At 44.2% G+C, this 13,269-nt stretch overlaps 1 protein-coding gene across 1 annotated transcript in view; it reads left to right on the plus strand.

Moving 5' to 3' along the window:
* The first annotated feature begins 1,746 nt into the window (after positions 1 to 1,746).
* The window catches only part of TICAM2 (TIR domain containing adaptor molecule 2), a 55,475-nt gene continuing 43,952 nt past the window's right edge, over positions 1,747 to 13,269 (plus strand). Inside the window, exon 1 of the mRNA XM_073677100.1 lies at positions 1,747 to 1,889. The gene's annotated coding sequence lies outside the window, so the exon portion shown is untranslated. The remainder of the gene's footprint in view (positions 1,890 to 13,269) is intronic.

Genomic DNA, 13,269 nt, shown 5'->3' on the forward strand with positions numbered 1-13,269 from the left:
GAGAATGAATATTCACTGTTCTCCATGCAGCCACGCCCATGGGAGTGGGTAAGAGTGAATACTCATTCTCTCTAATAGCGAGCACAGAGGATCGCTGAGCCGAAGCAGGAGTCGGAGGCCGTGCTGACAGAGCGCTATATAGGAGAATGTATATTCACTCCTCTCCACTCGCATGGGCGTGGAGAAGAGTGAATATTAATTCACTTTAGCAGCGGGCAAACCGTGGTAGCTGCAGCTGCCGGCTACTACCTGTGCCTGCCGCTCCATCGCCGCAACCCCCCACCACCCTGCACAGCCAGAATATATAGAAGCCAGGAGAACAGCTGAGCCGTGAGGGGACACAGAGCTGAGCCCTCAAAGCGGGACAGTCATGCGGAAAACGGGACGGTTGGGAACTATGATTCATTTTCTGTAACAATTTCAAGGGTGCACTTTCTGCCATGACTGTATTTTTATTGTCTACTAGCTGTACCCGGCCACGCGTTGCTGTGGCTTAGTCTGGTTAAATGGAAAAGAAAGAAAAGAGAAAGGGCACGTTTCTAAAATATTAAATTTCAAAATGCTTGTGGGTATACAATATTTTTTTTGTTCCATTGTCTGTGTAGATATAGAGATTGTCTGGTTTGCCGACTCTAGAACATGCAACACATAATTGTCCATGTGTACTCTGCACAGGTCACTGAAGAGGTCGGTACTTGCTCACAGGTGTCACAATGGAGCCGGTCATGTCAGGGATTGCTGGTTATGCAATTCCCTAGTACAGAGGGAATGTGACAGGAGGGGGCGCAGAGATGAAGGCAGGCGGCGGCAGAGGAGGAGGGGGTGATCCGCTTGACATGTCCCGGGCCGGTACCGGCCAGATCACAGCGCCGCTCCCGCCAGTGGCACAGTGGCATTTGCAGTCGCTCGCTATCCGCCCACTGCTGCGAGGCTCGGGCACTGCTCAGCGTCCAGAGCAGAGGCCATGGCCTGCGCCTCTCCGTGCAGCCTCCCTCTCTCCTTCCCTCCCTCCTCCACTTGTTGTTACACAGTCGGAAATAAGACTCACCTGCCGGAGAAGAAGCCACAGCAGGTGGTGATGAGCAGCAGCGTCTTTCGGCCTCGAACAGACTGTCTCGTCATTCCCCTTCCCCCCAACACCCACGGGGGACATGAAAGGAGCAGAGCACATGAATGAGAGGTCACTAAGGGGGGAAAATGCCAGGTGGCCAGGGAGAGTCAGCCTGGGACTGAGCTCGTAACACCCCCCCTCTTGCTGTTGCTTTGACGTCCAACAGCTGGTATATAAAAACATAGTAGGTATATAAAAACATAGTAGGTATATAAAAACATACATGTATTCGAATGCAACGTTGTGTCAAAATTTCAAAGCAATCAGTGAAGAACTTTCGGAGATTTAAGAATTTGAACAAACAAACATTTACATTTTTTATTTAGATTTATATATATATGTCTATAGATAGATAGATTTTTTTACCTTATTTTTCCTTTATATTAAATTGAGAAGTCTGAAACTATTAATTTTCAACAGAGTTATTGTCAAGTCACAGTCCTGAGAATTATAGCTATTGTTTATCCCACATAGAAGTGTTGGAGAACTATAATGAGACAATGTGTGGCAAAGCAGAGTCAAACAGATGCTGGAATCAGAAAAGTAGCTACAACAATGGAAAGTATTTAGACGACTTCTGATAACATTGCTAACTTTATATTGTAATAATGGGATTTCCTCTTTGTGGTCACATGACATCTCTCTACATCTACTTCCTTACATGTGGGCAGTCTGTTCTTCCAGCTCCTTAAGAATGTGTTGTGTGTAGGAGTAAAACAGACAACTTTACCTACCAGAAAGCTAAATTACTTTTTTGCAGACGGCAACATAAGTATAGGTGAGTGAAGAATGACAAGCAGAGATATAATTATATGCAGTTTTTATTGAGGCAGGATTACATAACATATGACAGAAAGGACTTGCAGAATTAGTTTTGGCCTCTTTACATATTTATATATATATTGCATTATTTGAAGATTTGTTTATAGGCTGTGTATTACCAGGGACGTTGTATATAGTATAGAGCTATGACATTCTAAATCTACAAAGGTATATGTATTTTTTGATTACTTTTTAGCATAAAGAACAAACTTCTACAGTACTGCTTAATGTGAAAAAGAATGTAGTCTGTGATCAGCTCTGCAGCATTTGCATTGACAATTATGTAGGACATTGTGCATAATGTAGAATATTATAATTGTGATTATTGTATAATAGATAAATAGATACTGTGGGAATGTCCTCTATAATTGCCAAAAACATCAACTGTGTTTTCCTAGCATATTATGCAATCTCCAAATTACATAAAGGTAAGGTTTACAAGAGGGCGCAGCTAATCATGCAGTAGCATGAGTCAATGGAACGTACTAGTTAGAATATAAAGTACAGATTATGCATGTAAATATTCTTTACATTCATAGGCTGTTACGTAACCAGTGTATTCACTATGAGGAAAACAGTTTACATGAAGGTCAGAGGAAAACATCATCTCCTTACAGTGAAGGAGGACATTTCTTCAGATGCATTAGAAAGAAATATTACTATTCGTTGACAAAAAATTATGAAGTGATTAATCTTTGAGATAATGTAAGGAAATAAGATGTAGAAAATACATTCTACTAAAAGGAACCTGTCACGTCAGACAATTCTTTTAAAGTCGCAGATATAGGGTTAATCTACAGGTTAATAGCACTTGCAAAGTGGTTGGCCACAGTACTGAAAGCGTGTCTCGTGGGAGAAAATTAACTTTTTTCTTCCTAGGAACCGCCGACTTTCAGTCATAAAGATGGAGGTATAGTCATAAAGCAGCGTCCGTAAGCACGCTTCGATACTTAGACTGACAGCCGGCTCAGCAGTACATCAGTGCAGAGCCGACTATCAGTCAGAGACCGGGGTGTGCTTCCAGCCGCCGCTCCTAGTACTCCTCCGCACGGCGCCTGGACGCATAGGCGGATTATAATGAGGGCAGTCTGAGCTAGGGCCCGGGGCTCCGGGGGGTCCATGGCCAGATTGCCCTCATTAGAATATGTGCGGCGCCGCGGCACATACCGGCAGACAATGGCGGGGGGACCCCCGGACCGTGCGCCGCTGCTTCTTCTTCGGCCGGGCCAGCACTGCACCTGTTAACTTCCCTGTTTGCTGGCCCGGCCGCGTCACAGCTAGGAGACACGGACCTGTGATCGGCAGTGTCTGCTAGTGTGACATCACGCAGTGCGCGCCCGGCCTGCACTGCTACAACGGAGAGAAGCTGGACGACTGGAGCCGAGCCGGGGGATGGTGAGTGAGTGTGTGTGTGTGTGTGTGTGTGTGCAGGCAGATATCATTGTGTGATGTCTGTTTATATGTATTTTTGTGTTTCAAATGTGTTTATGCGTGTATGTATATGTCTGTATATGTTTGTGTGTGTGCGTGACTGCGTGCGGCCTCCCGCTGTCTCTGGAGGGGCGCCGTGCGGCCTCCAGCTGTGTATAGATGGCTACGTGCAGCCTCCCGCTGTGTATAGATGGCTACGTGCGGCCTCCCGTTGTGTATACATGGCTACGTGCGGCCTCCCGCTGTGTATACATGGCTACGTGCGGCCTCCCGCTGTGTATAGATGGCTACGTGCGGCCTCCCGCTGTGTATAGATGGCTACGTGCCGCCTCCCGCTGTGTATAGATGACACCGTACGGCCTCCCGCTGTGTATAGATGGCACCGTGTGGCCCCCTGCTGTGTATAGATGGCACCGTGTGGCCCCCTGCTGTGTATAGATGGCATCGTGCGGCCCCCTGCTGTGTATAGATGGCACCGTGCGGCTCCCTGCTGTGTATAGATGGCACCGTGCGGCCCCCTGCTGTGTACAGATGGCTACGTGCGGCCTCCTGCTCTGTATAGTTGTCGCCGTGTGGCCTCCTGCTCTGTATAGATGTCGCCGTGTGGCCTCCTGCTGTGTATAGATGGCTACGTGCGGCCTCCCGCTGTGTATAGATGGCTACGTGTGGCCTCCCGCTGTGTATAGATGGCTACGTGCGGCCTCCCGCTGTGTATAGATGGCTACGTGCGGCATCCTGCTGTGTATAGATGGCACCATGCGGCCTCCTGCTGTGTATAGATGGCTACGTGCGGACTCCTGCTGTGTATAGATGGCTACGTGTGCTCAATATTAACTCATACAATTAATGTAAGGCTATGTACCCACGATGCGGAAATGCTCCGGATTTTTTTTGAGCATTTCTGCATCTCCCTGGCAGAAAAAACGCATGCGGACTGTACATGCGTTTTTCTTGCCAGGGACAAGCTGAAGTGAAGCGTTCTTCACATGTGGGTTGTCAAGCGCTTTCCAAGCGATTTTAGCATCACTTGGAAAGTGCTTGACAACTTGGTCACACTATTTAAATCAATGCAAACGGCATGGATATATATAGTGTGACCGTAAAAGAATGGTAAAAAATACAAAATAAATATATACTTACCTTCTGATGGCCTGCCGACGTCAGCAGTCACGTGATGAGTCACATGACTAAATGACGTCACCACAGGTCCTTTAGTCTACCGCGAGCAGCCGGCAAGCCAGGACGCATCAGATAAAGACACCGGGGGCCATCAGAAGGTAAGTATAATATTTATTTTTTATTTTATTCTTTTTTTACAGGTACTATGGTACCCCGGTCTTGAAGAGAGTCTCCTCTTCTCCAGACCCTGGTACCATCCGCACATTGAACCGCATGATATCCGCATGTGCACATATAGTGATGTGGATATTATGCGTTCCAATGCAAGTCAATGGCAGCGAAAAAGCCGCGCTTCCGCAAAATAAATGGTTGTGCTGCGGATTTTCCCGCAATGATAATCCGCAGCGGAAATTTCCGCAGCATGTGCACAGCACATGCGGATTATCATTGGGGAACATGGCAGACCTTTTTTTAAGCGTTTCTGCAGCGAAATTGCCGCTTTGGAAACGCTTAAAAAAAGCATAGTGGGCACACAGCCTAAAAAAAAATTATAATTAATATATTAATTTTGTGCCAAATTAATTTCACATGATCTATCACAGGGCATCATGTGACATGTGATACATCAGGTGTGTGTGTGTGGGAAGGGGGGGAGGGCCACGCCTTCTAAACTGCCCGGGGCCCTTGCTACTCTTAATCCACCCCTGCCTGCACGCCTCTATCACTGAAAGTCGGCGGCTCCAGGAAGAAGAAAGTTAATTTTCTCTGGGTAGCAGCACTTTTTCTGTACGGTGGGCAGGCACCTTCCTAACACTATTAACCTGTCGATTATCCCTATATCTGCAGGTTAATAGCATTGTCCTACGTGTCAGGTTTCCTTTTACATACCTGGTTTTGACAGAGTGTGGACTTGGGTAAAACCACCACAAATAAACATTTAGAGTGCATTTACACTGCTGATTTCAGACAGTTAAACATTCACTAACTGGATATATACAAGTCGCTCATTTACTCGACTGTGTACACAGGCTGACGAACAATAATGTGGACCGAAAGAATACGCCCATTCTGTCCCCATAGACAGCCTCATATTTTCTGCTGCATATCACCTGTTTAAAAGGGGTGACATGCTACAGATATCAATAATATTTATGCCAGCAAAAACAGTCCAATCACCCAGCAAACAACGCGCTTTGCTAACATAGATTGTATATAGGATAGATAATGTGCTATATAAACACAATCTATGCTGTATACCAGGGGTCTCAAACACTCAGGCAGCATGCGGATCCCCAGGCTGTTTTCATGCAGCTCGCATGCACGTGAGGTCCGATAATGATGTGGCCCGGTCCAGGGGGCCGCCGACATCAGCGCTTCTCTTCAATTGAATGTGTGTCCTCAGCGCACATTAATTTGAAATGTATCGTGGCAATACCAATAGCAGCCAGCGGCCAATTAAAGGCCAACAGCTGACGTCAGCGTGCCAGCAGCTTATGATGTCACTGACATCACAGTGCTGTCCCGGGTGTGGAAGAAGAGGACGCTGTTCGCCAAGGGAGTGGAGGACAGGCGAGAAGGATTTTTTTTAATGTCTAATGTGAAGAGCGGCACAAAGGGGATCATGGCTGCTATATGGGGACCAGGCTGGGGGACATGGCTGCTATATGGGGACCATGCTGGGGGACATGGCTGCTATATGGGGACCAGGCTCGGGGATCATGGCTGCTATATGTGGACCAAGCTGGGGGAACATGGCTGCTATATGGGGACCAGGCTGGGGGACATGGTTGCTATATGGGGACCAGGCTGGGGGACCATGGCTGCTATATGGGGACCAGGCTGGTGGATCATGGCTGCTATATGGGAACCAGGCTGGTGGATCATGGCTGGAATATGAGGACCAGGCTGGTGGATCATAGCTGCTATATGGGAACCAGGCTGGGGGATCATGGCTGCTATATGGGGACCAGGCTAGGGGATCATGGCTGCTATATGGGGACCAGGCTAGGGGATCATGGCTGCTATATGGGGACCAGGCTGGGGGATCATGGCTGCTATATGGGGACCAGGCTGGGGGACATGGCTGCTATATGGGGACCAGGCTGAGGGATCATGGCTGCTACATGGGGACCAGGCTGGGGGATCATGGCTGCTATATGGGGACCAAGCTGGGGGACATGGCTGCTACACACGTGGTCAAAATTGTTGGTACCCCTCGTTTAATGAAAGAAAAACCCACAATGGTCACAGAAATAACTTGAATCTGTCAAAAGTAATAATAAATTATCTCTGAAAATGAAAGTCAGACATTGCTTTTCATCCCTGCTTCCACAGAATTTAAAAAAAAATTAAACTCATGAAATAGGCCTGAACAGAAATGATGGTACTCTTAACTTAATATTTTGTTGAACAACCTTTTGAGGCAATCTCGGCAATCAAATGATTCCTGTAACTGTCAATGAGACTTCTGCACCTCTCAACAGGTATTTTGGCCCACTCCTCATGAGCAAACTGCTCCAGTTGTCTCATGTTTGAAGGTTGGCTTTTCCAGATGGCATGTTTCAGCTCTTTCCAAAGATGCTCAATAGGATTTAGGTCAGGGCTCATATAAGGCCACTTCAGAATAGTCCAATGTTTTCCTCTTAGCCATTCTTGGGTGTTTTAGCTGTGTGTTTTGGGTCATTATCCTGTTGCAACTGAGACCAAGCTTTCTGACACTGGGCAGCACATTTCTCTCTAGCATCCCTTGATAGTCTTGAGATTTCATTGGACCCTGCTCAGATTCAAGACACTCTGTGCCAGATGCAGCAAAGCAGCCCCAGAACATAACAGAGCCTCCTCCATGTTTCACAGTAGGGACAGTGTTCTTTTCTTGAAATGCTTCATTTTTCCGTCTGTTAACATAGAGCTGATGTGCCTTGCCAAAAACTTCCATTTTTGTCTCATCTGTCCATAGGACATTCTGTCAGAAGCTTTGTGGCTTGTCAACATGTAGTTTGGCAGATTCCAGTCTGGCTTTTTTATGACTTTTTTCAACAATGGTGTTCTCCTTGATCGTCTCCCATGAAGTCCACTTTGAATCAAACAACGACGGATGGTGCGATCTGACACTGATGTTCCTTGAGCTTGAAGTTCACCTTTACTCTCTTTAGAAGTTATCCTGGGCTCTTTTGTTACCATTCGTATTATCCATCTCTTTGATTTGTCATCAATTTTCCTCCTACAACCACGTCCAGGGAGGTTGGCTACAGTCCCATGGATCTTAAATTTCTGAATAATATGTGCAACTGTAGTCACAGGAACATCAAGCTGCTTGGAGATGGTCTTATAACCTTTACCTTTAACATGCTTGTCTATAATTTTCTTTCTAATCTCCTGAGACAACTCTTTCCTTTACTTCCTCGGGTCCATGTAGAGTGTGGTACACACCATGTCAACAAACAGCACAGTGAGTATCTGTAGCCTTATATACAGGCCCACTGACTGATTACAAGATTGTAGACACATGTGATGCTAAATAGTGGACACAACTTGATTTAACATGTCCCTTTTGTCACATTATTTTCAGGGTTACCATCATTTCTGTCCAGGCCTATTTCAGGAGTTTAATTTTATTTTAAATTCTGTGGAAGCAGGGTTGAAAAGCAATGTCTGACTTTCATTTGTTCATTTTCATAGATTTTAAAGTTATTATTACTTTTGTCAGATTCAAGTTATTTCTGTGACAATTGTGGGTTCTTCTTTCATTAAACGAGGGGTACCAACAATTTTGACCACGTGTGTACAACCCCTGGCAAAAATTATGGAATCACCGGGCTCGGAGGATGTTCATTCAGTTGCTTAATGTTGTTGAAAAAAAGCAGATCACAGACATGGCACAAAACTAAAGTAATTTCAAATGGTAACTTTATGGTTTTAAGAAACACTAAAAGAAATCAAGATAAAAAATGTGGTACTCAGTAAGGGTAATTTTTTTCAGACAAAGCAGAGGGAAAAAATTATGGAATCACTCAATTCTAAGGAAAAAATTATGGAAATCACCCTGTAAATTTTAATTTCCAAAACTAACACCTGCATCAAATTAGATCTGCTCGTTAGTCTGCATCTAAAAAGGAGTGATCACACCTTGGAGAACTGTTGCACCAAGTGGACTGACAGACATGAATCATGGCTCCAACACGAGAGATGTCAATTGAAACAAAGGAGAGGATTATCAAACTCTTAAAAGAAGGTAAATCATCACGCAATGTTGCAAAAGATGTTGGTTGTTCACAGTCAGCTGTGTCTAAAATCTGGACCAAATACAAACAACATGGGAAGGTTGTTAAAGGCAAACATACTGGTAGACCAAGGAAGACATCAAAGCATCAAGACCGGAAACTTAAAGCAATATGTCTCCCAAACAGGAAATGCACAACAAAACAAATGAGGAACGAATGGGAGGAAACTGGAGTCAATGTCTGTGATCGAACTGTAAGAAACTGCCTAAAGGAAATGGGATTTACATACAGAAAAGCTAAACAAAAGCCATCATTAACACCTAAACAGAAAAAAACAAGGTTGCAATGGGCTAAGGAACTGTGGATGACTGGATGAAAGTCATATTCAGTGATGAATCGCGAATCTGCATGGGCAAGGTGATGATGCTGGAACTTTTGTTTGGTGCCGTTCCAATGAGATTTATAAAGATGACTGCATGAAGAGAACATGCAAATTTCCACAGTCATTGATGATATGGGTAAAGGCACTGGGGAGATGGCTGTCATTATATCTTCAATAAATGCCCAAGTTTACATTGATATTTTGGACAGTTTTCTTATCCCACCAATTGAAAGGATGTTTGGGGATGATGACATCATTTTTCAAGATGATAATGCATCCTGCCAGAGAGCAAAAACTGTGAAAACATTCCTTGAAAGAAGACACATAAGGTCAATGTCATGGCCTGCAAATAGTCCGGATCTCAATCCAATTGAAAATCTTTGGTGGAAGTTGAAGAAAATGGTCCATGACAAGGCTCCAACCTGCAAAGCTGATCTGGCAACAGCAATCCGATAAAGTTGGAGCCAGACTGATGAAGAGTACTGTTTGTCACTCATTAAGTCCATGCCTCAGAGACTGCAAGCTGTTATTAAAGCCAGAGGTGGTGCAACAAAATACTAGTGATGTATTGGAGTGTCCTTTTGTGTGCTTGTTTTTCATGATTCCAGAATTTTTTCCTCAGAATTTAGTGATTCCATAATTTTTTCCCTCTGCTTGGTCTGAAAAAAATTACCCTTACTGAGTACCACATTTTTTATCTTGATTTCTTTTAGTGTTTCTTAAAGCCATAAAGTTGCCATTTGAAATTACTTTAGTTTTGTGCCATGTCTGTGATCTGCTTTTTTTCAACAACATTAAAACAACTGAATGAACATCCTCCGAGCCCGGTGATTCCATAATTTTTGCCAGGGGTTGTATATGGGGAGCAGGCTGGGGGACATGGCTGCTATATGGGGATCAGGCTGCTATATGGAGACTAGGCTGGGGGACATTGCTGCAATATGTGGACCAGTAAAAAAAAAGGAGGAGAAAGGAGTACATGGTATAAATGATCAATAGGACATTTTATTAAATACAATGAAGACAATCACATATAATGATAACATTTAAAAACAGGACAGATAGAAATGTGCAAGAGCGCGAGATGAATGCCGAAGCTCCCGAACAGGCGCTGCGAACATCTAGATGCCGGGTAGCGTCAGGCGATCACAGGAGATGAAGCGTGCAAGCGCACCACAACGGGGATGGAATAACAAAGAGCGGCCTAGTATATATACGGTATAGTGACAGGATATAAAGGCAATACATTGCAAAAGTACAATTACATAGGTATAGGAACACCAGCATTTGTTAGATGCAGACTTTTGAGATGTATAGATTCCAGATAGTGAATGCTTGGCAGCCGCTGGTTAGATGAGAACACTTTCCTGGCTGTCATAGGAGCTGGTTCTTCAAAGGTCACAATTAGTGATGAGCAAGCATGTTCTGTTAACTCTTTCGGCGAGCGTGCTCGCTGAGTATCTTCGGCGTGCTCAGGTGTTATGTTTGAGTAACTCCGTGTGCATGATTTTTTTCGACTGTTTGACAGCTTTAATACATGTGACAAATAGGCATTCCTCACATGTATTAAAGCTGTCAAACAGTTGCAAATCATGCACACGGAGTGACTCAAACATAACACCCAAGCACGCCGAAGATACTCGGCGAGCACGCTCGCCGAAAGAGTTAACAAAGCATGCTCGCTCATCACTAATTGTGACCTTTGAAGCACCCGAAGATACTTGGAAAACAACCGAGCATGCTTGTAAATCTCGAGTAACGAGCATGCTCACTCATCACTAGTCACAATATACCAGGTATACCATCAATCAGAAAACAGCGTCAACGGTGAAAGACTAGATTCATGCAAAAGAAAAACAGATAAAATCAATAGAACACACAAGATCAAAAACACCTATAAAAACTGGATTAAAATATGGATGTAAATTTAGACAGGTCACAAAATTAGATCTCACCGTAAACAGTTAGTATTAATGGGAAAGAGGAAAATCACTAATTACAGAAAGGAGCAGAAGCTTAGAGATTCATTTAATCAATTGGGAGCCATTGTATTAAGTGTGACGATCCATTTGGCCTCCCGTGGGGCCAAAAGTTTCCTATCGTTGCCTCCCCTAATGCCAATATGTATCGTGTCAATACCTCTCACCATGAGTGTCTTAGGGTCACAATCATGGTGTGCCCCGCAATGCCGGGGAATCATTTTTAATTAAGAGGAGTCGGCCGCCGTCTTGGCTGCGCCAATGTCCCGCACGTGCTCTCGAACTCTCACTCTAAGTTCTCTAGATGTGAGGCGCACATATATGAGCTTACAGCTACATGTGGAGTAATAGATGACATTAGTGCTTCCACACGAGATCCGATAATCGATACGGAATTGTCTCTCACCGTCTGATGTATGAAAAGTATTGCAGCGCAGGACATTGGCGCAGGCAAGACAGCGACTGCAGGGAAAACACCCAACAACCAGCTGACCTAGTTCAAAGAAGTTAGTTTTTGCTGGAACGTAATGGCTTTTGACCAAAAGGTCCTTCCAGTTTTTCGATCTTATTGGGGTCATACATGTGCATCTCACAAAATTAGAATATCATCAAAAAGCAAATTTATTTCAGTTCTTTAATACAAAAAGTGATACTCATATTATATAGAGTTATTATAAACAGAGTGATCTATTTCAAGTGTTTATTTCTGTTAATGTTGATGATTATGGTTTACAGCCAATGAAAACACAAGAGTCATTATCTCAGTAAATTAAAATAATTAACAAAAAACACTTGCAAAGGCTTCCTAAGCATTTAAAAATGTCCCTTAGTCTGTTTCAGTAGGCTCCACAATCATGGGGAAGACTGCTGACTTTACAGATGTCCAGAAGGCAGTCAATGACACACTCCACAAGGTCCCAGAGCTCCAATTTTCATTTGGAAATCAAGGTCCCAGAGTCTGGAGGAAGAGTGAAGAGGCACACAATCCAAGCTGCTTGAGGTCTAGTGTGAAGTCTCCAAAATCAGTGATGGTTTGGGGAGCCATGTCATCTGCTGGTGTAGGTCCACTGTGTTTTATCAAGACCAAAGTCAGCGCAGCCGTCTATCGGGAAATTTTAGAGCACTTCATGCTTCCCTCTGCCGACAAGCTTTTTGGAGATGGAAATTTCATTTTCCAGCAGGACTTGGCATCTGTCCACACTGCCAAAAGTACCAATACCTGGTTTAAAAACAACAGTATCACTGTGCTTGATTGGCCAGCAAACTCGCCTGACCTTAACCCCATAGAGAGTCTATGGGGTATTGTCAAGAGGAAGATGAGACACCAGACCCAACAATGCAGATGAGCTGAAGGCTGCAATCAAAGCAACCTGGACTTCCATAATACCTCAGCAGTGCCACAGGCTGATCGCCTCCATGCCACGCCGCATTGATGCAGTAATTGATGCAAAAGGAGCCCTGACCAAGTATTGAGTGCATTTATTGAACATACATTTCAGTAGGCCAATATTTCGGATTTTAAAATCATTTTTTCAAGCTGTTATAAAGTATTCTAATTTACTGAGATGATACTGACTTTTTGATGATATTCTAATTTAGTGAGATGCACCTGTAGAAGGCACATCACCAAGGATGGGACCAAAAGAGGGTTCGGTGCTGAGAATGGACCAATGTTTACTGAGGATAGCCCTCATATTGGTCCACTCATGATTGAAAGTAGAGATGAACCTAATTTTATGGTCCTCAGCCTCTTTTTTCCTGTTTATTTGGGTACAATAGTTGGTTTTGAAGAATAGTTCTACCCCTACTATAGCCCGATTTGATGTTCCTTCGGCTGTACCCTCTCTCCTCAAACTTAGCCTTCAGCTCTGTTGCTTGTACCTCGAACTTGTGGTCCGAGGAGCACATCCGCCTCACTCTTAGGAACTGTCCGACCGGGACGGCCCTAATGGTGGACCGATCATGAGCAGATTGCGCATGTATCAAAGAATTTACTGAGTTGACTTCCTGAATATATCGGTCTGGATGCAGGCCTGTTGGTCCACCTCCTGAGCGACATCCAGGAAGTCGATTTTTTTAGGATGGTATTTGTAAGTAAGGTGAATATTATAGTCGTTAATATTCAATCCACTCATGAATAACTCGAACTGCTGCGTTGTTCCGCACCACAAGAACAAGATGTCATTATGTATCTATACCAGCACA

This window comes from Phyllobates terribilis, unplaced genomic scaffold (assembly GCF_046119375.1).
Source record: "Phyllobates terribilis strain yellow unplaced genomic scaffold, ASM4611937v1 Scaffold_1__5_contigs__length_1240528914, whole genome shotgun sequence".
Classification (NCBI taxonomy): Eukaryota; Metazoa; Chordata; class Amphibia; order Anura; family Dendrobatidae; genus Phyllobates; species Phyllobates terribilis.